We start from the raw sequence: 26862 nt of genomic DNA on the forward strand, positions 1-26862 counted from the left end.
ATACATGTATCAGTAATGAACACATTCACCGCAGCGTACTGAGGTAAGTCGTGTTGGAGTGTGTCTGCCTGAGAGGTTGAACGGTCGCATCAAGACGACACACACTAAGTCTACGGTCATCGTGTACCTGGTTTCATTTAGTAGCAAGTAATCCCACTGGACGTGCAGTCACCTCGTTACGATGTTTACTTTGAAGCTTAGGTCAAGTTTTAGATCACTTGCTAACTATCGATTCTAGTTCTAGATAATTCATATAAAATTTGAACATAGCTTGAGTAATGGCTGCTGCTGTTTTGTTCATTGATTTTTGAGTTGATGAACAGTAAGGGAAGGGTTGGGGAGGATGGAGTATTAGGGAAAGGTGGCGTATCACGGGCCGGGTAGTGTATCAGAAGTAGGCGTATCAGGGAATGGTTGTGTATCAGGAAAAGTGGGTGTATTAGAGGAAGAAGGTGGAGTATCTGCGAAGGGTGGTGTATCAGAGGGTGGGTGGTGTATCAGGGGAAGGTGTTGTATCAGGGGGAGGGTTTTGTATCAGGGGGAGGGTGGTGTATGAGTGTAAGGCTAGTGTATCAGGGTGAGGGAGGTGTATCAGGGGGAGGGTGTGTGAGTAAAGGTTCAGCCAACATACAAACACAACGAACGAGTGAGTCAGGTCATATTCAAAATCAAGAGTGATGTCAACACAGTAACGTGATATATCGTTTAATTAGTTCTTGTTAATGAAGCCAAAGGTAATTATACAAATATGCACTACAGCTTTGACTGATGCTGGTGATAACCACCTGGGAAATATGAAACATAACTATGTATACATACATACATACATACATACATACACACACACACACACACAATATATACATATACAGGCAACATACACACACACACACACACACACACACACACACACACACACACACACACACACACACACACACACAAATGTACATCCCTGCTGGGGCCAGATGGTTCACTCTCACATACTTCAGCGTGACAGGATGGTCTTTATCATGCTCCCCGATGCCTCTCTCTTTCTCTGTTGTCAATAAACCACAATGTTTTTGTTCGTCTCTTGTCGTTATGTTAACATATTTACATTTCCCTTCTCGTGTGTGTTGTCCTCCACCTGGTACTCTCTGCTCAACAGTCATATCCTCACCAATCTTCACGTAAGTCATGACTGTAAATCTATATACACGTCTCTTCTGCTTCTTTCTCAAGTTTGTTTTCGTTGCTCCTTCCTGTCTGGCGATGTCTTCATAAATTTTCTATATTGATTTTCGTTTCTTTCTCGACATTCGAGGATTTTTTCCAGGTTTTATTTTTTCCCATCTCACATTTATGTCTTATTCTTGACATTCTCTTTGCTTTCTCTCATATTTCTTGCGGACGTCTTCTCCTTCCTCTTCCATACTTCCGGCCCTTCCTGAGATCCTTTATGTTCCAGACAGATTTTCTTGGCAGATTCCAGAGAGAATTTTGAATAATACGAGAATCTTGATTTTGTGAAGCGATACTTCATCTTTTGCATGTGAGGACTGAATGTTGCGAGGAAGGCATAGATTTCCAGGCCAGAACCCCACAAGTTGGTAAGGTATTGAAGCTTGTAACAAGTTCCCAAGCGTCCTCATTTCCCATGAAGGAGCAGCCTAAATTTTGCAAGCAAAGCTAAGAATTTTACATGAGCATTGGAGTTAATTAGCATCTTAGATGTTGTCACAAGTCATGAGTCAAGAGGATTTTTGGTTCTGAAAGAAAGTCAAAATTCCGGGACAAACTTTTGGGTAATGAAGGAGAACTGCAGCCTCACCACAGAGGTTGGAATTGGTGACCTCACGGCGGTACGTCTCCCTAATTGGTGACTTCACGGCGGTACGTCTCCCTAATTGGTGACTTCACGGCGGTACGTCTCCCTAATTGGTGACTTCACGGCGGTACGTCTCCCTAATTGGTGACTTCACGGCGGTACGTCTCCCTAATCTACGTTCTGAAGACAACTCAGACAGACACACAAACGGACAAACAACCAAAAAGACGAACAAAAAGAAATGAAGAAAGAAAGACGGACATAAAGAGAAAGACATATGGCTAGTAGAGGGGAAGTCCTCATGTCTGGCATCCGGGAAGGTGAAGATGTTCACAAGGATGACACCTCACCACTACAGACGACACCTCTCTACTAGAGACGAACACCTCACCACTACAGACGACACCTCTCTACTAGAGACGAACACCTCACCACTACAGACGACACCTCTCTACTAGAGACGAACACCTCACCACTACAGATGACACCTCTCTACTAGAGACGAACACCTCACCACTACAGACGACACCTCTCTACTAGAGACGAACACCTCACCACTACAGATGACACCTCTCTACTAGAGACGAACACCTCACCACTACAGATGACACCTCTGTACTAGAGACGAACACCTCACCACTACAGACGACACCTCTCTACTAGAGACGAACACCTCACCACTAGACAGAATATTATGTACTGCCGACAGAAACCCCTTAAGATGGACAGGGATATACGACAGACAGAATATCGCTCAAATACCACGAACCTTCTGGGAACAAAAACAATAACAGAATAATACCTGAAGAAAATAAGGTAAATGTGAACCACAACGAGTGATACATTGGGAAATGAGGAGGTAATATGGCAGGGATGGTCGCAAGAAGAGAAGCTCTTCTTGTTGACGGCAGAACCTGCTTTCTGAGAGGCTGGCCCCACCCAGGGACACAGACGAGGGTTAATCTAGTTAAGCCACGATGGTGAAGCACGAGACTCAGGGGAAGACATGAGACTGGACTCCCGATAAAGAAGTACGGATTGTAAGTGGTGAGTCAGTGAGAGAGAGAGAGAGAGAGAGAGAGAGAGAGAGAGAGAGAGAGAGAGAGAGAGAGAGAGAGAGAGAGAGAGAGAGAGAGAGAGAGAGAGAATCTTCCTTTCTTCTCACTTTTTCTTGTTATTATCTTTCCTTCTTCCATCATCCTCTCGAGAGCCTCATCCTTCTCCTCAACTTTCCTCGTCTTTACTCGTTCTCTGTAATCTCATATCTCCCATGTTACTGCGTCTTATGGCTGTTCTCTTCCATCAGTATCTGACTCTCCCTCAAATCTTCTCTCTTTCATACGTACCCGTCTGTCTTTCCTCCACCTCAGCTTCTATCCGTCCATTTCATCAAGGTTCCAGCCTCTTCCAGGTTCCCTCGTTCAGGACCCCAAGCTGTATTCCAGCCTCGTCCAGGGCTCTGCGCTGTCTTCAAGCCTTGTCTATGTCCCCGAGGTGTGTTGCAGCCTCGTCTAGAGCCCCGAGCTGTGTTGAACCCCCTGATCACTACCAGTCCGGCCTCGCCACTTGGCGGACCCTTGGCGGCCAGCCTCATCACTTACATTTTCTGTGTGAGCAAACCCGGCGGACGGCACAAGGCATCTCTGATTTTCTGGAACTATTGCTGGAAACTCAAGAAAATCTTATATTTCTCTGCTTAATCGTGACCGTTACAACTTTGTCAACGACACATTTTATGATGGATCAAGAAGTGTCATCTCATTTTTTTGGTTCCGTTGACACGATATGATCGTGAATGACACAAGAAAACTTCAGATGGAGGAGTCAAGACTGCCGGGACAAGGCTGGCTACCTCCTCCAACCCACCCACCCCAAAATTATATATGCATATAGAGGCAGCAAGTATGAATTATGTAGATGTATATATATATATATATATATATATATATATATATATATATATATATATATATATATATATATATATATATTACACGTTTAAACGCATAGGTATGCACATATGCGTGTGTGGACGTATATGTATATACATGGGTATGTGGGTGGGTTGGGCCATTCTTTCGTCTGTTTCCTTGCGCTACCTCGCTAACGCGGGAGACAGGGACAAAGTAAGAATATGATATTATATATATATATATATATATATATATATATATATATATATATATATATATATATATATATATATATATATATATATATATATATATATATTAACATCCTGAACGACAATGTTAGTATAAAGCTGCAGCCTTCATCGCCTTAAGCTGGGGCATTAAGTGATAAGCTGAGGCAGTCATCGTTAAGTGATAAGCTGAGGCACTCATCGTTAAGTGATAAGCTGAGGCACTCATCGTTAAGTGATAAGCTGAGGCAGTCATCGTTAAGTGATAAGCTGAGGCACTCATCGTTAAGTGATAAGCTGAGGCACTCATCGTTAAGTTGTAAGTGTTAAGGTGAAACATTCCGTGTTAAGCTGGAGCACCTGGCTGACCGCCTCACCTTCTCTACTCCATTGACCTAAAATTGATTCGTGAAGATTTTCTGGATCGGTCCACCATCCTCACGCTACGTCAGGCTCTTACCACAAACCCTCATCATGTATTGACTCACACGAGAAAACGTAAGTTCCGTTCTCTATATACACTAAAACTGAAGCTTTCGTTTTCTTCAGTAATATCGTCCTCAAGCATCCAGTGGTCATTCTCTTCTGTTGTCGCTACAATACGAGGATTTCCCCGTCGCTGCGCGGCCTCTCTCAGGATGTTGTGTTGAGGATGAAACACTGCAATACTGCTGATGTTGTGTTGAGGATGAAACACTGCAATACTGCTGATGTTGTGTTGAGGATGAAACACTGCAATACTGCTGATGTTGTGTTGAGGATGAAACACTGCAATACTGCTGGAAGGGTTGATGGAGCACCATGATGTGTCATGCGAACCCTCCACACTAGTATTTCCATCTACCGTAAATATTCTGAACTGAGTTTTCTTTTTAAAATGATTTCTGGAAATCTCTCCATTACTTCACACGTTGGGAAGATCGTCCAAGATGTATACAGTAAATCAATCAAGTCAGTCCAGAGAAAAGCCAACAAAATCAAGTCTTTCCCTGGCTGGCTGAAGTTGTTTACATGCAACGTATGTCTTGCCGTCAATCAACAATAATTCAGACTTTCTCGGTAGCTTTTACTTGTCTCTGGTTACGTGTCAGCTGTGACGGTGTATGTGACGCTGTGTCTCGTTACGTGTCAGCTGTGACGGTGTATGTGACGCTGTGTCTGGTTACGTGTCAGCTGTGACGGTGTATGTGACGCTGTGTCTGGTTACGTGTCAGCTGTGACGGTGTATGTGACGCTGTAACACACGAGAGAGCTGCATAACACGGTCAACGTATCTAAAATGATCCTCAACATATATTTCTTGTATCTATCCTTGCTTGAGGCAGTGGCAGTAACTTCCTCCCTAGAGGAACCCCCCCCCCCCCCCCCACCCGAGCAGAGCAACGTAGTGAAAGTTAATCCCCCCACCTAACCTAACCCCCCCCTCCCCCCCCTTCCCTCTCCTCAGTCCATCAGAACTACCCAGTCGTAAGAAACAGACGTGAGGGTTGAGTGCTCGCCACCTTCCCTAATGGCTTCCCAGATTTATCTGAGGATGATAAAACCCACAGGTCAGGAGGAGCGTGGCTCCTGTGTCTTACCTGACCTTATCATGTCTTACCTTACCTTACCTTCTGCAGACCTTACCTTACAGGACGTATACCTTGCCTTACTTTCTATACACCTTACCTTACGTATACCTTGCCTCACCTTCCATACAACTTATCCTACCACCTCATAGATACCTTGCCTTTTGCGTAGCATATCTTAATTTACCTTGTCTTACCTTAAGTACACCTTACCTTAACTTACCTTATGTATACCTTCCTCACCTTGCTTTCCGCTTAAGTGAACATACCTAACATATACAGCCTACCTTACATCATGTATACCATATCTTACTTCACTTTGCTTCACGTATACTTCACCTGAATCACATGTACACGTTTCTATACTCAATGATTATGATCTTCAACAGAACTCACATTCTCTTCTATGCACCAGGATCGTACAGTCCCGCGTCACAGACGAGCCTTACATTGTCTTCTGTGCACCAGAGTAGCTCAGCTGTACCACACAGACCAGCCTCTCGCGGTGTTGTCTCCTCAAATCGTTCCAGTAAATTGTATCTTCCGTCAATACGGTTTTCGTAAAGCTAATGTGTACCTGTGGCTCGAGGATCAGTCATGTCTGGCTAACGTTCAATGTTATACAAGCATGATGTGCTCCCTCCCTCGTACCCTGCTCCTCCCGCCACCTTCCCTCATAACATTCTGTCCACCTCCATACAAGATTTACGCCACAAATTTCTCCTCACAATTTAAACCTGACAGTGAGTGTCCTTCCCTCCCATACTGATACTGAATAGCTTTATGAATCATATTATTTACTGAGAGAGAGAGAGAGAGAGAGAGAGAGAGAGAGAGAGAGAGAGAGAGAGAGAGAGAGAGAGAGAGAGAGAGAGAGAGAGAGAGAGAGAGAGTACCTACCTAACTACCGACGACAAGCTTTCCCCTGAGGCAGAACTAGCGCGTAGCGCTCACACCCTCTTGCTTGTTTCACAGTACTGTTGATGTCCGCTTCCATGGTGTTTAAGTGTTGGAGAGTGGTGGAGCGTGTGAGTGCATCAGGCTGGGAGAGTGGTGGAGCGTGTGAGTGCGTCAGGCTGGGAGAGTGGTGGAGCGTGTGAGTGCGTCAGGCTGGGAGAGTGGTGGAGCGTGTGAGTGCGTCAGGCTGGGAGAGTGGTGGAGCGTGTGAGTGCGTCAGGCTGGGAGAGTGGTGGAGCGTGTGAGTGCGTCAGGCTGGGAGAGTGGTGGAGCGTGTGAGTGCATCAGGCTGGGAGAGTGGTGGAGCGTGTGAGTGCGTCAGGCTGGGAGAGTGGTGGAGCGTGTGAGTGCGTCAGGCTGGGAGAGTGGTGGAGGCAAAGCCAATCTATTACGGAGGATTTACCTGTAATGACCTCACAGTGTCCATCAATTCACGACCGAAAAACTAGATTTTGTCGTTGTGTTGTTACCTTGCGGCATCTCCTCTCCTCCCTGGGCTCCATCCTCGCCATGACTCACACACACACACACACACACACACACACACACACACACACACACACAACACACACACACACACAACTTCTTCGCTACACTTCTTTTCCTTGAAGTCCAAGAAATTTCTAAGAGTTATATTTACACACATCATTTTTTTCCTTTCGTTATATATATCAAAAAATGTAGTCTTCTCTAACTCGAAGTCAATGATGAAGAACTTGATCTGAAATACCCAAGATCATTTTCTTCTTCATGCAAGTTGTCTGCCGTTAAGAAGCCTCTGTTAGTCATGACCTCACCTTCCTCTGATGCCTGACTACATTCTCTCGTAATGTTACAGTGTGTGCAGGTTAGCCATGCCTCGCTCTCTTACCACCACGTTGGTTCAGTCCTGTGTTGCCTGGTTACTGCCACATCTAACATTATCACCAGACGGCTGGCCAGGTTCTCTACCTTGTGTTGCACCACAGGTGACACACACCACCTTCTCCATGAGCATGTTGCCTGTGTGGTGTCGGCCATGACTCACCACACGTTCAGTATACCTCAGTATATCTCGAGGTATTATACCCCAGCTCCTCCCCTCCCTGCTTGTTTGTGCTGGTACCTCTCAGTCTTGAGGAGTAAATATGTTATAAACATTTTCATTCTTCATTTCATATATGACTTCATCTTTTGCTTGAGATGTATAATGTAATCCTTTAGTATTTAACTATTAATTTGTTCCTTATAGTTCCGGTGAGACGGTGGGAGGTATTGCTCTGATGTCTCTCATGTCACTTGTTCCTCCCTTCTCCTGACTCGATTATTTCTGACCCGCTGGTCATTTATCTGAGGCAGCTCGACTCATGCTTGTCCTGACCTTCTGTACAGAGTATCTTTATGCTTCACTGCTCTCACACAACTCCTGGTAACCCAACCATTCTCATATCTCACCTCCGCTTCCTTTCCTCCCTCTCCTGCACCATTACTCTCTACGACCAGGTTGAAGATGGCACGTACTCTATCACAACTTTGTTCTTTTCCGACGTTTTGGACGTACGTCTTTCAGTCTTTCTCCTAAAATCATTTCTTAAACATTATATTTCCTTTATTTACTTCCAGTTCAGCTGCGTCCATCTTCATCACTCCAGCGTAACAACATTAGTAGTAGTAGTGGTAGTTACGTCTCCCTGGTAGTCATGTATCTACCACAGCGTCGCTACTGCCCGCTATATACCATCAAAAGTGTTACCGGGCTCCGCCTAATTGTGGTTAGGTTAGGTAATAATAATAATAATAATAATAATAATAATAATAATAATAATAATAATGATAATAATAATACAGTTTTAGGGAGTGGATCAATATGTGTGTGTGTGTGTGTCTGAGTGTGGCCAGATGTGTGTTGGTGTACTACAGTCATTACTCTGGCTGCCTCGTATCTAGTGCCAGAATCACTTCCTGTGTTCTCTTCCCTACTTCCTCCCCCTCGTCTTTGATCGTCGTGTAATGGCCAGATCTTTCCACTGTCCTACCCCTTTATCCTTCCTGAGCTGCCCACTTTCCCTCTTACCCTGAATCGCTTTGATTTCATACTCGTGTGTGTGTGTGTGTGTGTGTGTGTGTGTGTGTGTGTTCATTTCTATGTCTTCCTTGATCATCCACGTCACTATCAGTTGAAATCAAGATCTGGGGAACACAAAACTTCCCTTACCGACCGTATCTTGGCTTCTTGCTTAATGGTTCTTACTGAGTCCATTAAGCCAATAGAAAACGGGAGACTCCATTAGACTCTGCTTACATTTCTGTCACAGAGCATTGAGTCAATACTTGAATATATATCCCAAGACCCAACCCTGCCTCCAGACCTATCGCATATATATATATATATATATATATATATATATATATATATATATATATATATATATATATATATATATATATATATATATATATATATATATTTTGCAGTCGTTCTAATATTGCGAAAAAAAGCTGAGTGCCAAATAAGTTCAGAGCTGTAGTTGGAGGAAGGAGAGAGAGAGAGAGAGAGAGAGAGAGAGAGAGAGAGAGAGAGAGAGAGAGAGAGAGAGAGAGAGAGAGAGATTCATGTCACTTAGAATGACTTCATCTGAACTGTATCCAATATCCAAAATTCTTTCCCCATTCACCCCCGCACTTCTTGTCTCATTGAAACATTTCCTAATTACATTCATGTCGTTCCCAGTTACATTTCAATATTGATATGACACCAAGAGGAGTAACTGCGTCAACTGATCATAATTACGACGTAAGCTGATATATATATATATATATATATATATATATATATATATATATATATATATATATATATATATATTGGAAAGGATCACAATCTTACGCGTGATTAAGTATATTACTACGAGTCCACGGGGAAAATGCAACACGAAAAGTTCCCAAGTGCACTTTCGTGTAATAATCACATCATCAGGGGAGACACAAGAGAGAAATATAACAGTCAGTTGATATACAACAGCAGTTATTCATCTCCAAAAATAATTGCTATCAAGACCAGCCTCCTGTTCTAGTATGGTCTGGCTGATTAGGTGATTAGAACCGAGAGATTAATGGATTACATATAAATGAAGTGATCAATAATCACTCCGACCCAGTTGCTGAAGCTGGGAGAAGACGTGCTGAGCACATCAGCTTCGCCAAGATTGATCTAAATCGAACTAACTGAGCAAACTGGAAGACACGAGTCAGTCCACTAACATGAAGTAGGTTGTGTAAGTAGTTAAACAGCGCCACTTCCTTACTTCAGCACGTCATCCTCCACGTTAACTTCTACACAAGTACTTCCAATACTGACTTCCTCCACGTTTTTCAAGTACGTCGTCAGAGGAAATAGGGGTCAACTTTGTTAGCGTGTTCCTCACGTGTTGGTGTTCCCTGCTGAGAACGTAGTCATGAAGGCGACAACCACATGGCAGGCAGGAAGTAACGTGCTCCCAGCAGCAAAGTCAACACGTCAGGAAATATGTAGCAAATTCTACCCATATGTTCTCTACGTGAAGGTGAAGTAGTCATCATTCGAGTAACTTTAAAGTAAATCCTAAAACAATTTACCTAAGTAAAGAAACATTTACTTTATACCACTTGATATGGTTGCGTCAACTTCAAGACTGTGTTACCAAATTCACAAATGACTCACAACGCTGATGGTACACTACATAGGGAGGTGCCAGCACGGTGTGTTGTAAGGGGGTTAACAGTCTGCCTCCATCTACACCAGACTACATCGACGACTGGGTCTGTAGAAGTAATCTCTCAAAGTCTGATTGAAATCGAAATTGATTTAACAAATCGACTGAGTGGAAACTAAAGTTTGTGGCGTGGCACCAGATGGGACAGGGTTCCATCTCTCGCGCTCACACATAAAATCCTCCCGACGCACACAGGAAAGAACGACGAAGACAAAGTGGCGTTACATTCTGGAAAAACATACGAGTTTGACCCCTCAACCTGAGTTGTTTTGTGCACTAGCAATTTTTGAGACAATATCTCTAAATAAAAACAGGAGTGACCCTCTGAAATTTGCTGAAGGAACCTTTTTCTTCAGACTGACCCACGTATTATACAACACAAATGAAGGAGAGGACGCGGGAGGGAAATGTAAGTAACCTTAAACTTGTAAGGTGGAAGGCATGAGACGCCCCAAACTTTACATAGTGGGAGTCTGGGGACGAACTTGGCCTGTGGAGGGTCTTGTCTTGCTGAAGAGTTTGTATAACGAAAACGTAATTTGGAATACATTGAGGAATATGGAGGTGTGGGTCAGGGTGGAACAGGTTCACACACACCCCAGGTTCGTACCTCATGAAGGCCAGTCTTGCTGACGACTACTGAACGTTCCTCACTCCCCAGTTACGTCCATCACCTGCTTCCTCACACGGTACAGTTACGTCCATCACCTGCTTCCTCACACGGTACAGTTACGTCCATCACCTGCTTCCTCACACGGTACAGTTACGTCCATCACCTGCTTCCTCACACGGTAGAGTCCTCCCACTCCTTCAACAACAACAACAACAACTACAACTCATCAGCTGGCCAAGTGTAGCGTCATGAGAAGATAAGATGGTGGCTGGGAAAGCCTCAGCATCACTCTCTTCAATAAGGCGTCACTGATAACACTAGATGTGGCATGATGCTCTTATCACCAACTATCTGCCTCAAAGGTCCTTCTTGCCGGCACTTTACCTAACATTATCTTCACCCTGAAGTAACACCAACTCTCTACCATCTGAAACCATGATTACATCTTTACTATCCCAAGTAATGATAACATTTCCTTGCTCACTTCAGCCTAGATAACATTTCTTTCTGAAGTTATAATAACTTTTTCTGGTTATGATAACATTTCTTTCTCAAGTTATAATAACTTTTTCTGGTTATGATAACATTTCTTTCTCAAGTTATAATAACTTTTTCTGGTTATGATAACATTTCTTTCTCAAGTTATAATAACTTTTTCTGGTTATGATAACATTTCTTTCTCAAGTTATGATAACTTTTTCTGGTTATGATAACATTTCTTTCTCAAGTTATAATAACTTTTTCTGGTTATGATAACATTTCTTTCTCAAGTTATAATAACTTTTTCTGGTTATGATAACATTTCTTTGTTCTCTGAAGTCGTGATATCATTAGGATTCTTGTCTTCTAAACTTCCATTAAACTTGGATTATCATGTGTGAATTGTTTACAAGTTTTCACCAAACATGACATTTCTAGTATCACACCAGCGTATCTACTGTTATCTTCAGGCGAGGGTATGGAAACGATTAGGTTGGTGGTGCACCTGCCTACCACAAGATTACAGCCTTACGGCCAATAGGCACCTTTATTACCCCATGATACATGAATTTCCACTAAACCATCACATTGTTAAATCTGGACCCGACACTTTACTGCCCCGCCATTACGGCCAAATTATCCGTTCTCCTTATCTGTCATATACTTGCTGGTTCACCGCTTCCATATTATTCGTAGGCTGATGATGCTTCATGACGTCAGTAAAGGGCAAAACCCAACTACATAACACCACAAGACGAGGTCATTCTACCGATGACACAATTGTATACTTTCTCCTGGTCAAGTGGCCTCCCGTTGTTGTCTTATAATGTAACACATCAAGATAATCATTCACGATTTTCACATTACAAACTAATACAGTACAGTGGACAACCCAGCATACCTCTTCCCTCCCAGGCTCGTCTGATGTTACAAGATTTTGACTAAATCAAAGGACGAACTGAGACGAGGCGGAGGACGGAAGCCAAGCTGATTAAAAGTAAGACATTAGTTTGTGACGGGGAAGAGAAGTCAGGAGGTGAGGCTGTGGACGAGACTGAACCTCTGGGAGGAAAGCTTAGCGGAGACGGTAATGGGAAAGCTGTTAAGCTGGGACTCGGGTCATGCAAAGCTACGGCGGACGGGAAACATCACAGCTTAGATGGTGCATGAAGCTCACATGATGGAGCCTGGATGAAGGTTACAGATAAGAGCAGAGGAGATCATGATAAAATAAATCTCTCTGTTTCCTCGTTCTCCTGTACAGAAACTTTCCCAGGCATCAAACTTGCATTTTCCTCTCTCTCTCTCTCTCTCTCTCTCTCTCTCTCTCTCTCTCTCTCTCTCTCTCTCTCTCTCTCTCTCTCTCCCTGTGAGTCAGGCGACAGTAACCCTCCTGGAGTCACACATCGCCAATATGAGAGATATCACTAATTTCCTCTTACCGTCCTTAAGTTACAGTTGTGTTGTAATTGTGTCTGACAGGACGGATGGCCAGACAGGTGACTCTTGGTTTAGGATGCAGCAGGTAAATTACCTCCAGGGAATACTAGGTACCTGTAAAGTGTACGAACAAGGCATCTCTGGCTGTGTTACTTGTGTTATCGTTGTAATCTAGGATGTTCTCCACTCCTGTTCCAGATAAGTAGATTCTTAACCTCTTTATCTCTACGTCACACGGAATACTTCACCCCGTTGCCTCACTACGGTACTTACATCAGACTGGACTGCGGTCTGATACCTGGTATCTAAGAAACATGAGAGGTTGTGACTGCTACTGGCTTGAGCAGAGTTCACCACACCAGTTGCTTAACAACATTTTTACCAACATTCTCCAGAACATCCTGTGATCGCGCGTCCATGTTTGCAATCTTCATCAGTTTCTCTCCATCGCAACATCAATCGCAGTGTCCCCAGGTCACCTTCAACCTGCACTTACCTTAATGACATCCTGGGTGAGAGAAGTTCCCTCCTTCCTTAAGTCTTCCTGCAAACTGCTAGCGAGGGTAAACTGCCTGATCAGTATTCTAGCTGCAGGAAAAACTCCCCCTATGAACGGCATCTCACAAAGACAGCAACTAAACCAAGAGGCTGAACCCCTACGAGAGAGAGAGAGAGAGAGAGAGAGAGAGAGAGAGAGAGAGAGAGAGAGAGAGAGAGAGAGAGAGAGAGAGAGAGAGAGCAGTACGTACATTGGAACCCATCAATATGTTCGTCGCCTGCGTCAGGGTACACCCGCATTATACCATTAAACCCTCACATCACAACGGCTCAACTTTCCATACAAAGTCACCAAAAATCAATGAATGAGACTCACCAGAAGAAGACGCGATCCCAGGCGGACGTTCCCATTAACGGCAACGCTTTGAATACTCGATATTAAGTGATAATCGAAGGGTTGATACACAGCACACAGAGAAAATGAATCTGATTCAGGGTCGGTATTTCCAGCTCTTCCATCCCTGGAATACTGGAACAACAAACCCTGACGAACAATATCTCTCGTGAATGAGGTGGTACAATGTGTGACCGAGCGAGAGCCGTGAGGATGGTGCACAATACAGAAGTAATGTCCCATATATCAGGGTCGGCTGGCTGGCTCTCTCTCCCACCGACCCTTCCAAAAATGGGACACCGGAAGCCAGAGGAAAAATACAAAATCATCGATTGTAACTGAAAGTTTTGTGCCGCTTCTCTTACTCTGGTGGAGGTCCTGACCTTGTGACTATGTTGCGCACTCAGCCTGCCTGCAACCCTCACTCACACCTGCCCATCTGCGTTACTCCCCCACCTGTACCACCTACACACGCCCCATCTACATCATCCACCTCCCCACCTTCGTACGCCCCACTGTAGGACAATCCTCCAACTTTTCTTCTCTTCTCCTAACCTCCCTCTGACCATCATTTCCCAGTTACACCTTCCCCAAATTCTGCAGGGAAGAACCCTCTCACTACCTTGCGTCGAACACTACAATATACACAAAAATGACGTAAAATTACGTCTCATTACAAGTGAACAACCCAACGACATTTTCGAAAAGCGAGAGACAAACATAGTCACATGTCTACGTTGATAACATCAGGTCATCTGTGTCGTACTTCTCTGAGCAATTATAACACATGTTGTCCTGATTTACCGAGGAGTTTCACATTTCATCAAGAATTACTAAATATATTCAAGATATATATATATATATATATATATATATATATATATATATATATATATATATATATATATATATATATATATGCAAACAAAAAGTGTTAAATCAAAATGTAATGATATACAAACACATACGATTTAGTACAATATGCAGTGGAAAAAGTAGACATTACATGGGTTTCATCAGACCAGCTCAGCTACACAAGTGACCTAAAAACCCAAAATAAAAAAGGGGGAAAAAAAGTTACCAAAACCACAATACCCCGGACAAGAGCGGGAGGCACAACGCTGCTATACGACTAAGTGAAGTGATTCTGAATATGTAATGGTTGCCAGAGATCAGTCTCTCCCCCACCTGGCCTCCGTCAGTGACTTGACATTCTCTTGATACCAAAATAATCAATATATGATGGAATTGAGGCAACAGAAAACGGGAGCAGCACGCTACCCAAGATAACAGACAGTATATAAGGCAGCAGACGGTACCTGGGACAGCAGACGGTACCGGGGGCAGCAGACGGTACTTGGGGCAGCAGATGGTACCTGGGGCAGCAGACGGTACTTAGGGCAGCAGATGGTACTTGGGGCAGCAGACGGTACCTGGGGCAGCAGACAGTACTTGGGGCAGCAGATGGTACCTGGGGCAGCAGACGGTACCTGGGGCAACAGACGGTACTTGATGAAACATATATGAAAGTAAGACAGAGGAAACACATGTGCAAAACACAAACCACATCACAGACACATGTGAACATGTTCACCACCACTGCCATAAGTGATTGGATCCAGATGCACCTACACCCATCATGTGTGTGTGTGTGTGTGTGTGTATGCGTGCGTAATTTCATTTCTGACATATGTATGTATGTATATATATATATATATGATAATGTTCCTGATGATTCTCCTGGTGTGGTCACACCTCCACCTGCTACAGGTTCTCAGATATGAGAGAACATGATGAGAGGAGATGCTCTTAGCTACACACTCACCAGAGACAAGTGCCTCACACCATCTTCTGGTAGCCCATCCTAAATTCCATCTACGTCAGATCATTTCGATTTTGTCTTCCAATTAGTTTGCAAATCAGAATCTATTACGTCAATCAGCTCGCTTCTCTCAGTCAATCAATTTGCATATGACTTGAAAGTCTCCATCCTGGTGCAGTAATGTTGCGTGTCATATGCTGAGCTGCCTCTGGAGTTGTGATAAATATAAATATCTAATGATTTCTCTGAAGCCAGAACAACATGAAACAGTCACAAGACACACTAGTAAGTCATATGATATAGTAATATAACATCTGTAAATGTTATTTTGTGTTACTTTCCTGTAATGTTAAAGTACGATGGTACTGTACTGTTTAATAGCTTATAATTGTGGTCAAGTCACCTCTTACTTTTCTCTCTTCCATGGTGGACAAATTTCTCGCCTCTAACCTTTCCCCATAACTTAGTTGCCCTCCTTTGCACCTTCTTTATTAGTTCTTTGTTCGTTGTTGTTTTAAGTTCGATGACCAAAGATGAACAACATATTCTAGTTTTGATCTATCATACATGAACAGTTTGCTCAATATTTCCATATCCATATACTGGAATGCCATTCTAAAATGTACCTGGAACTGGTCTGTCTTCTTTATTATTCTCGTAATGTTGGAGTTTGCAACGTATGAAGGCCATTGTTCAAACCTAATGTAAAACTGGATATGTGCACTTTTACCTATGATCATTTTGAGCAACTTTTGAAATTGTATGATTTCTGGAGCAATCATCATGTGACGTGTTACATAACTGTATGTGTGTCAACCTCCCGACCTGAAAGTGGCTTTTAAAGTCGATCTTTGTTAACACTGTATTGGTACAACGACCCATCTGACCCTCATGCATGAGTGCATAGCAGTCTGAGTGCATTGTGAAAGTGCATGGTCTTCTCCTGAGATTACATACAAAGTCTTTGGATATAAAAGCCATTATTTCAATACGTAATCAAGCTACGTGTAACGTGTTCTGTAGCGTTATTGTGTTGTACAGACATATTAAACGTTCGTTGTATTGCACACACACACACACACACACACACACACACACACACTCTCCACACCACCAAACCTCTGGCATGACTTCCTCAAACTTTGTGCACACAAAATTTCAGTAAGTTCCCACTTTGTCATTAATCAGTTAACATTGATGTTACGGATACTTACAGTAAAATGCATATATCACAGATACTTAAGTGAGAAATACATAGGTTAAAGTTACATATGCTGGAGATACATATATCAGAGATACATAAATTACAGTTGTACAAAACAGTTAAAAAAAAAAACATTCAGTTCATAATATCAGTCAGTTCAAATTCTTGAACAAAACGGCTAGACCCTTGAACTAAACGATATAACCCTTGAACACAACAGTTCCACCCCTCAAAACAATGGTACGACCGTTGAACACAACGGTACGACCCTTGAACACATAAGTCCACCCCCTAAGCAAAACGGTACGACCTTAAACACGGCGGTACGACTCTTAAACACAGCGGTACGACCCTTAGCTATGAGCTGAGTGACAGTGTGACACTTGAGCTTCATGGTATGACGGGTATAATGTCTTGGCCTTTAACCTGACCTTTAAACGTTCGGTGAAAGGCCAGACCACCATACCCAAGTCATGCTCAGGGACCACATGGTCGTGCTCAAGGGTCGTATCGTCGTAGAACATCGTGCTTAAGAGTCGTCCAGCTCAGCACCTTACGCAGCAGTCCAGGAAGGACCTGTAAGAACAGTCTGAGGTTCCAACAGGAAGATCCAAACTTTCTCATAAATTATCAACAGAAACAAGAGAATGCCACAACAGAGCAACGGTGACAGACGGCTGGATCTGCAGTGTACCGGAGCCAGGTATCATAATGTATTATGTAGAAAACATTTTGTACGTGAAAGCTAAAAATGATCCATCCAGACTCAAGATGGAGGGTGAAGGATGATGATGGATGAGACGTGTAGATCCCTCCATCGCGTCTGAAAACTTTGACTACATAACGCACTGGAAGCTGTTCCAGGCTCCATTTTCCTGGAAGGTGATCCACGTCCATTTCTATTTTGCGTTATATCATCGGCCACAGAAGGTCCTCGTTCTCACAATACCTCTGCCACGTCCTCACTTCCAGAGGAGCGAGTCTTCCAAAAGACTCTGGCTCAAGAGTAGCGAAAGAACTCGTAAAAAGAAAATGGATGTTGGAGAAAGGGATGGTTCTTGGAGCTCTTGCATGTCCAGAAGCCCATCTCCCGCCCCATCCCTACAACTCACGAGAATGTACAAACAAACACATACCCAGCAACATTTCCACCTGCTCTTGGCTCGCAAGCTGATGTAAACATCAATAACCAGTTGATAAGATGAGGCGAATGGAGATGAACGTTTCTTCCTGCAGGTTAATAACTTATGGCCAATTGATCGTAGGAAATGTTAGTTAAACTGATCTTTACTTTCTCTCTTTTATTCTTATATTCAGGCAGTTGTGACTTGCATCTGTTAAGACCCGAAATACGAGAGTTTTCCCTGTCATAAAAACTTGTAAAGGATGTAAATGTTGTGTGGGACAACATTATCTATTGAGGGGTTGGTTATCATCGTTGAATGGTCTTCGTCTTCTTATAATGCTCATTACATAAGACAGAGGAAACATAAGGATGAGGGAAGTACACACAGCAATACTATATAAGGCAGGGGAAGTACACACAACAATACTGTACAAGGCGGGGAAGTACACACACAACAATGACTGTGCAAAGTGGGGGAAGTACACACAACAATGACCAACACAATGACTGGGATTATATACAGAAGTGAAGGGAGTTACAGACTGACATGGCTGAACAGTCGACCATTAGGCCATGTTTTATCTGACGATCTGAATGCGTTTGGCTGATTAGTGAGTGGCCGATGGGTGAACAGAATTTGTGTGGAGGATAAATGGGTATGTGTCTAATGGGAGAATGTCCATTATTTGAATGGCTAATGGGTGATTCGCTAAAAGCCGACAACCAGAACCAGTCTTTTTTCTTCTGACCTCCGAAAACATTCCAACAAAATCTCACAAAAACATTTTCATTTCACACTTTTAGTTCGCTTTATTACTTACATCAATCACTCTGTACGCCACCAGCATTATATATATATATATATATATATATATATATATATATATATATATATATATAGAGAGAGAGAGAGAGAGAGAGAGAGAGAGAGAGAGAGAGAGAGAGAGAGAGAGAGAGAGAGAGACGTGCACAATCTAGCTTCAAAAATATATCACTGTCATGAGAGTAGGCGTCACATGACCATTTACGCTTACATTTCCATGTCATGAGCAGCCTCTGGTCCTCCCGTACACTACCCACCTGACCTTGTGCCTGTAGTGTTCGCAATATCATACGAACATTACTTCCCATTTTCTGAAATATTCCGGGAGACATGCCGGGTTCTCTAGTTTTCTACACACAGTAAATATGTAGATATTCCCATTTTCCAGATGGTTTACTCTCGTAATGACTTTCAATTTCCATCCATCACATCTCACATCGTCCACCAAGCTGTTCCTACCCGAACTTTTCCACTTTAGTTTTCACGGATCCATTTCAATGCACTACATTTCCCTTAACCCCCACCCCGCCTCCCTCCGCCTCTCTCACCTCCATACTTCTCTCTCTCTCTCTCTCTCTCTCTCTCTCTCTCTCTCTCTCTCTCTCTCTCTCTCTCTCTGCTCACTAGGTTGTGAGTTTTCATAAGCCATGTATCAATTGCTCTGCTCAGCACACTACGATCTATATTTCCAATCTTCTTCCTCTCTCACACACAACCAGAGAGACCCCCACTGGCCTGCCGTTGTCTGCATTCCTTCGTGTGAGTCAAAGCAACGTTAACGAAATGAACTGTGACGAAGAAACCGAGGACCGGAATCGCTTCAAACACTGAGGACAGTTACACATCTGTGAGAAGGTCAACACTCGGTCAACACAAGACAGTTTGGGAGGCAAAGTCTACCTAACCTGAGCATCAGACGCCAGCAGACGGCCAGACTACCGCAGGTGTGTGACCACCTCCAGCCTCGTGTGAGCAGCAGAGGAGGAAGGTGCGTCAGTGTACAGTGATGACGATATTGCTCAGCTGTGAACCAGCCAGGGAGCACTGCCTGCCACCTGTGTAATGACCGTCTCTCATACAGCTTCATGAGCAGTTTGTACCAGATCGCCGCGGGAATATTAATTAATTAAGCTTCTGCCGGGCGGTAGGAGCTGCCAGGGTCTGTTGCTGGGGATGTAGCCGAGGCAGACACCAGCTGCTGGTCAGGTCACCAGGACTTACGGGTATCCTTCAAGAGGTAAGGATATGATCCCTCATTCCTCTTCAAGATCATAATGCAGCTGCAGCGAGAGAACTGGCGACCCACCGCTTGTTTCAATGGTCGTACCGTCGTACTCAAGTGTCGCACCGTCGTGCTCAAGAGCAGTACCGTCGTACTCAAGTGTCGCACCGCTAAGTGTCGTGCAACAAGGGTTAAGGTCTCTTGATGTCGTAGCTGGGTATAGTAACATTTCCAACGAGTCTGGAGTCACACTATAACTGTTATCATATGGTAAAGTGACGACACGAACCAGATCTACGCACAAACAGCGACCTGACTCTACAGAGCAGCTACGGCCCGACTCTGCAGGTCAGGTATGACTTGCCTTTTAGGCCTTTGTGATGTCTGTCTCTTTACCTACACCAGTGACATACTATGCTTTCAGAAGTGTTTACCTTCTCATGTCTTTGCCAGCTTAATGCACTCTTACATTCTTCTTCTTCATCTCTTTACTTCCTCATCTCTTGCCCGTTCTAAAGTTTCACTAAGGCCTCTCCTTGATGAGAACTTCTGCCTGTCATGCGAGACTTCGAAAACGAGAGAAAGACTTAATTATATTGTTATGACTCACTGATACTCCAGCTCTAAGGACTGATATCAGTACTGTGCACATCATTATCATTCACTGACACATACGGGGAGGGGGGGCTGACCCCGGCCTAAACCTTTTCGATGGTAAGCGAGGCCCCTGACCTTCTCACTAACATCTCGATCACTCTCACCATGACCTGTTCACTTGTACAACTGCGTGAATGAAGACCTTTACAGTGACAATGAAAAACTGCTTCAGCACGGCCTACTGGGTGAAACACTGCTTCAGCACGACCTACTGGGTGAAACACTGCTTCAGCACGGCCTACTGGGTGAAACATTACAACACGATCCATGAGGGAAACACTGGTTCAACAATGTCTCGGTATGAACCACTTCAATAAACTTTATGGAGATGAAACGCTGCTTCATCGCGCTCTTGAATCATGAACTAAACCCAGGAACCATGACCCTCGACTCCATGTTTTGATAAGCAACACAAAGGAAGGTATTAAGTTTCATAACAGTTCAAAATACTGAACTTTGTTCCTACGTGGAAAAAGCTGTATTATCCTAAAGAATAAAAAACTTTTCACTGACTCGAACCTCTAACTGATACATGTAAAATGAGTAGAAAATAGACCCACACACACACACACACATACACACACACACACACACACACACACACACACACACATACATACACACACACACACACACACACACACACACACACACACACACACACACACATACAACCAGCAGTGTCAATGCTTACCTGCCAAGCTTACACCATAAACAGGGTTACAACGTTTGATATTAAGCTTTACTAACTAAACACTTTCTGTCACTCACTGAACAGGAAGACTGGGAAAGCTTGACAGATAAGCTGTCCACTCGTCCTTCAAGTGAGCATGGTTCCCGTGTGTCATGACACAGTCGGTGGACGAGTCGTCAACAGTGAGGGGTCTCGGGTCAGGTGTCACATGACTGTGTCATCACCTAATCATTCCAGGCACCAGACCCTGTCACACCAGCGGCAGCTAATCCCGCCATAATCCCTAATCAGAAGGGATTAGCAGGAGAATAATCGATACGCCAAATGTGGGATTTGGCGGAGGATGGGGAAGTTAACCCTTTACTTTGCGGAGGTTTTTGAAAATGTTGTTGTGATATGTACGTAAATATTGTGACACGTACTTACCGATATATATATACATATATATATATATATATATATATATATATATATATATATATATATATATATATATATATATATATATATATATATTAGAGAGAGAGAGTTGGACAGATGTGGGTACATGATGGAGAAGGTTGGGTTGGTGGAGGGTCTGGAGGTTGGGTTACCGGCTTATCGTTTCTCTGACACAGAGATTCGAACCTGAGACTTCCGTCCCTGACCCAAAGGAGATTTCAGCTACACCGGCAAGCAGTACGGCACGATGACTGGATGTAAACCATGCGCAGGAAACAACCATTTGATGATTAACGTAAAGAAAACATCATTTTGAAGTTTCTCAAAACGATGTTGGGAAAGCTCTGAGGAATTCCTCTAATTTTCCTGTCTGAGGAAATGACAGGAATAAATCTAGTGATTAAATCTCCTAAAGAGATATACGAGGAAACTGCCACGCATTTGATATTCTAATGATGATGACTTCTTTATCATCATGATTATAATTACTGGACGTACAGACTCAGGCAGGGAGCAGCAAGTGCCTGTGCCACATGTTCTACTAAACTGCAACATCGGAAATGATAATGTTTCATTTGTTACTTTTCCTCTCTCTACTAATTTGGACAAGAGTTAATCTGTCATGGCTGCTCACACGTTACTCTCACAAACCTTTACTAGAACTAATGTGTGGCACTAATGATTCTCTCTCCCGAAGTTCTCCACATGAGGACGCAAGTTAAAAAACACAATTGAATTAAATTAAATAAAAGCAGCACTACTATCATGACGAGGTAACCCTATGATATCATGATTCACACTATAGTTAGTAAACAATCAGGAACTATAAACTATTTACTTTTAAACTTTGCACATCAAGTCAATATTAACAGTACACTAACTTACAGTGACGTATCTATGGTATGGCAGGTATGGTAGGTGCCCTGGGCCCCACCTGAAGGGGGCGCTACTCAACAAGTTTGTTTTTTGACACATGCTTCCCGAGTGACATTTTTAACGGTTTGGTTTTGTGAGATAAAAAAGAAACTCGTCTACTTTTCAACTAAAGTAATATTTTGCTACTATCAGTTGCATTACCTTTCTACGTTACAATTTTGACCAAAAAAGTCTTTAACTTTAAGTCTTTTATAATTTCTGTAAATTTAAGTTTGGCCTAACTCTTCAACACTTTATAATTACAGTGTGTATATCTTTATATCCATCCACTGTTATGTACATTTTCAATCAAGCCAGGGGTGCAATTTCAGTGCTTACCGTTATTTCCCCTTGATGCTCCCCTGTTAAGTTACCTTAGTACATAGAGCACATTAGACTCTGAAGGATTGGTTAAGATCAGGTTAGGTTGGCTGGGTTGGATGAGGATGGTATTGTTTACGTTTACTTAAACTGGATTAGGTTAAGAGAGGAACTACAGAGGTGAACTACGATAAGCTGAGCTTGTTTTGATTAAGTTGGGTTTGTTAAGATTACCATTATGTTTGGTTTGGTTTCGTTAGCTAAGTTTAGGTAGATTCGGATATGATATTCTAGGTTAGGTTAGCTTATCTTAGATTTGGTTAGGTTTGATCAGGTCAGGTTAAAATAGTGCAGGTTAGGTTAGGTCAAGTTAGGTTCGGCAGACAGTGCATGGTTATCCACTAAACTACTACTGTGCCATACGAACTCACGGTACTGGATTGACTGTACACAGAAACATCGTGGTACCATCAACACACGTTTCTCACCTGAAAAGTAGGAAAAAATTATATTAATTACTCAGTTAAGTAATTTACGCCAAAAACAAATAACAGTATAACCTGAAAATTCACCAAAAACAACATAGTTCACATGTCGACATGTTCTTCACATGCACCACAAGAGAACAATGGCCCTACATCATCATCTTCACCACATGAGATTAATATTTCATTTCTAACAAGCCATAAGAATATCACATTTCAGCCACACACGTCAAATGCTTTTAGTAACATACAAAGCGACACCAGAATATCTTAAAATCTTGAAATCCAATTTTCAGACAAACGCAAAATATGGTTCTCTTCATCATCGTTCAAACATTCTCAATTTTGCATAAATCGCGATTCGCCAGAAAAACCATTGTGTCAGCAGGTTGAGCTACAAACACCAGGACGCGTTCTTCCTCTTTTTCTCTCCTCTCCTTCTTCCTCTTCCTCTTCTTCATCTTCTTCTTACAAGCACTGAGGGGACAAGTCTCTTTAAAATACGTCGGGCAGGGTGTCTAAAACTATATTCTAATTAAGTGATACAAAATTCCCCATTTCACTATAAATCGCTCGAAAATGTGAACTGGATTCCTGTACCGTGTGTTCTAATACTTGCAAGGAGTAGGATCAAGATGTTCAATATCCTCACCTAGTGTACTAAAGTACCTACTGATCTTTGTGGCGTTGTATTACAGCGAGCTGAGGACCTGAAGGCCGGGGAAAGTTACTCCTACATCAGGAGGAGGTTGGCAAGCCAGCTGGAGACGATGCAGGACATGGACGACGACTTCCCAGGTCTTCCAGCCACACATTTTGCTCTGTCTTTCTCGTCTGCATATCAGCGGACCGAGGTCTTCCTCGTCTTAAAAGGTTCTTAGAATCCAGCCCACCATCTTCAGTGGAGGGCCAACGGTTGCCTTCTTGTGCTTCCTGATGGTCATCCGCCAGCATTACCTTCAACACAACTTCCATCTGACACCTTGATGATTCTTTGTGTCCAATATTATGAATCTGCATTTACAAATACAAACTAACACAAAGGAATTCAACTGTAACAGACCATGTATCCTCTCGAGGCCATGTGTGATAATGGAAGGGATCAGAATTCCTGAGACCGTTGTGGCAAAAGTAAAAAAGCAAATACAACTTTAACAGAGAACAACCAGAACATCTATCACGTGATCATGGAGGTTCATGAGGGTGAGCCAGGTGTTCATCAGGCCTCGTCAACGTATCCATCCGGAGTGTTGCTTTCGTTTGTTCTACCTGGTATATATATAATGCCAAATATTATCAATACTAGGGAAAAAGAATCTCACGTTACCTGACCTTACTTTAACCTATCTTACGTTACGTTGCATTACATTATCTTACCTTACCTTACCTTATCTTACCTTACCTGCGGATAGGTATGAGAGTAAGAACATGTAATTATTACGGACAGAGGTGCGAGAAAGTATAATGCCTCCAGCAAATATATGAAATTCGTGATTGCATTCTGCATAAACTCCATTTTTCCTTTTCCTTTTTTTCTCAGATGAAAATTATGATCATGACTTCACTGAATGTGTAAGGTTACCTGCCGCCAACACCAACAGCCTGGCTGATCCTTTGTGGAAGCTCGGGGTAACACAGGCCTGCCAAGACTAACTTAAGGTGAAACTCCACCGGTCTTGTACTGGATAACAGACGTAAACTGATGTTGTGTTAGACCAAGAGCGTTTGTGTACTGACCCTCACACTACGACCAGAGTTTACCTCCAGACACAGATGTACTGCCAAACACAACCTGCACAACCCTGACACAACCTGCACAACCCTGACACAACCTGCACAACCCTGACACAACAAAAAACCACATCACACCACAACAGCTGTGTATATAGAAGCAGGAAGACAGACTTTAACACAACTTTTATGGCAAAAGTAAAGAAAATAACATCAGCCAGACAAGTTACTTGGACGTGTTGGCACATACAAGATTTTGCCGTGAGGCAGGACGGGCGCGTAGCGCTCAATGAGAGAGAGAGAGAGAGAGAGAGAGAGAGAGAGAGAGAGAGAGAGAGAGAGAGAGAGAGAGAGAGAGAGAGAGAGAGAGAGAGAGAGTCGCTGACAAAGGCACGCAGTAAAGAGTAATATTGATACCAAGATAAAGACAGCATGACAGCAGTATCTGTGAAACGAGAAACACATAACATTTCTTGCAAGATACGAGAGACACAGCAGCTCCAGCGGCAGCAGAGGTAGCAACAGCGGGAGCAGCAGCGGCAGTAGGAGAAGCAGTGGTAGCATCAGCGGCAGCAACAGCAGGAGCAGCAGCGGTAGCAGGAGCAGCAGCACCTCAGGTATCGGCTCCTGCCTTAAAGACGATAGTGTGGCCAGACGTGATCCAGAGGCACGGCAGACACGTGAACCCCAGCAACATTAAGGTCACTACCCAACACCACAGTGACCACCACCATCATCATCATGATGCCTCCGTCTTATCAACAATGACCCACACTATTCCCGCTATGTTATCCAAACACTTACTTCTTTGACCTGTCCACCGTTTTCTGCCTAAACGAGATAGCGACCAGAATAGATGAGTGAGCCTTCGAGAAATATATCCTCCTTCGTCTCCTTCTGTTCCTAATTTTTTTTTTTTTTTTGAGAACAATAATACAGGAGGGGAGAACTTTTTGCCTCCTGCCCCCGCCCTTCTCAGTCACGTACGTGGGAGAGCCGAGGGAAATAATCTCTCTTTATCATCTCATGCAAAACAACAACCAACATTCATCTAAATATTTCGTGAAGTGGAAGCAACATGCACTGTGCGGGTCTATGAAGAGTGAGGCATCCGCGTGTATAATATGGCCTCATGAATCACAATAACAGTCTTTAAGAAACATAAAACCAGGAAAAACCATGGCAGCCACCAGTAGAGAAACTGTGAGGGAACCTGTGTGAGCCGTGAGGAACGCCAAGTGGAAAGTAACCAGCGACCCAGGCTGGCTAACGAGAATGTAAACGTGTCAGGGAAACCACAGCTGCTGTCTGTCCGTCACCTGCAGCGCTGTATGTCGGGGACACGTCTGGTGTGACGGCGGAGGTTGGTACGAGCCTGACGGACGCACCACCTCCGGGGGTCAGGCAGGAGTGCAAGGTTTCACCAGACGAAAGACAGTTTGATTCCATGTTACTCCTGCCAGGGAGGGACCAGTCCTGTGGTAACCAGAGGCGGGGGACACATAAGGCTTGATCAACCGCCTGAGCACGACGGTACTACCCGAGGCAGAAGCCTTGAGGTAGACGGTACGAGACCTTTATGCAACGGTGCGATCTTTGAGTAGGAAGGAAGGGCCCTTGAGAAGAACGGTACGACCACTGGATGTGATGATCTGACCTTTGACTTTCTTCTATGGGTCATGTCAAAGACCAGGTCATCATAATTATACCAAAGGGTCGTACCGTCTTAGTTAAGGGTCATACCGCCGTGCTAAATGGGTTAACCACGATTACAGTAGGACAGGATC

The sequence above is a fragment of the Panulirus ornatus genome, chromosome 15 (genome assembly GCF_036320965.1).
Source record: "Panulirus ornatus isolate Po-2019 chromosome 15, ASM3632096v1, whole genome shotgun sequence".
NCBI classification, from domain to species: Eukaryota; Metazoa; Arthropoda; class Malacostraca; order Decapoda; family Palinuridae; genus Panulirus; species Panulirus ornatus.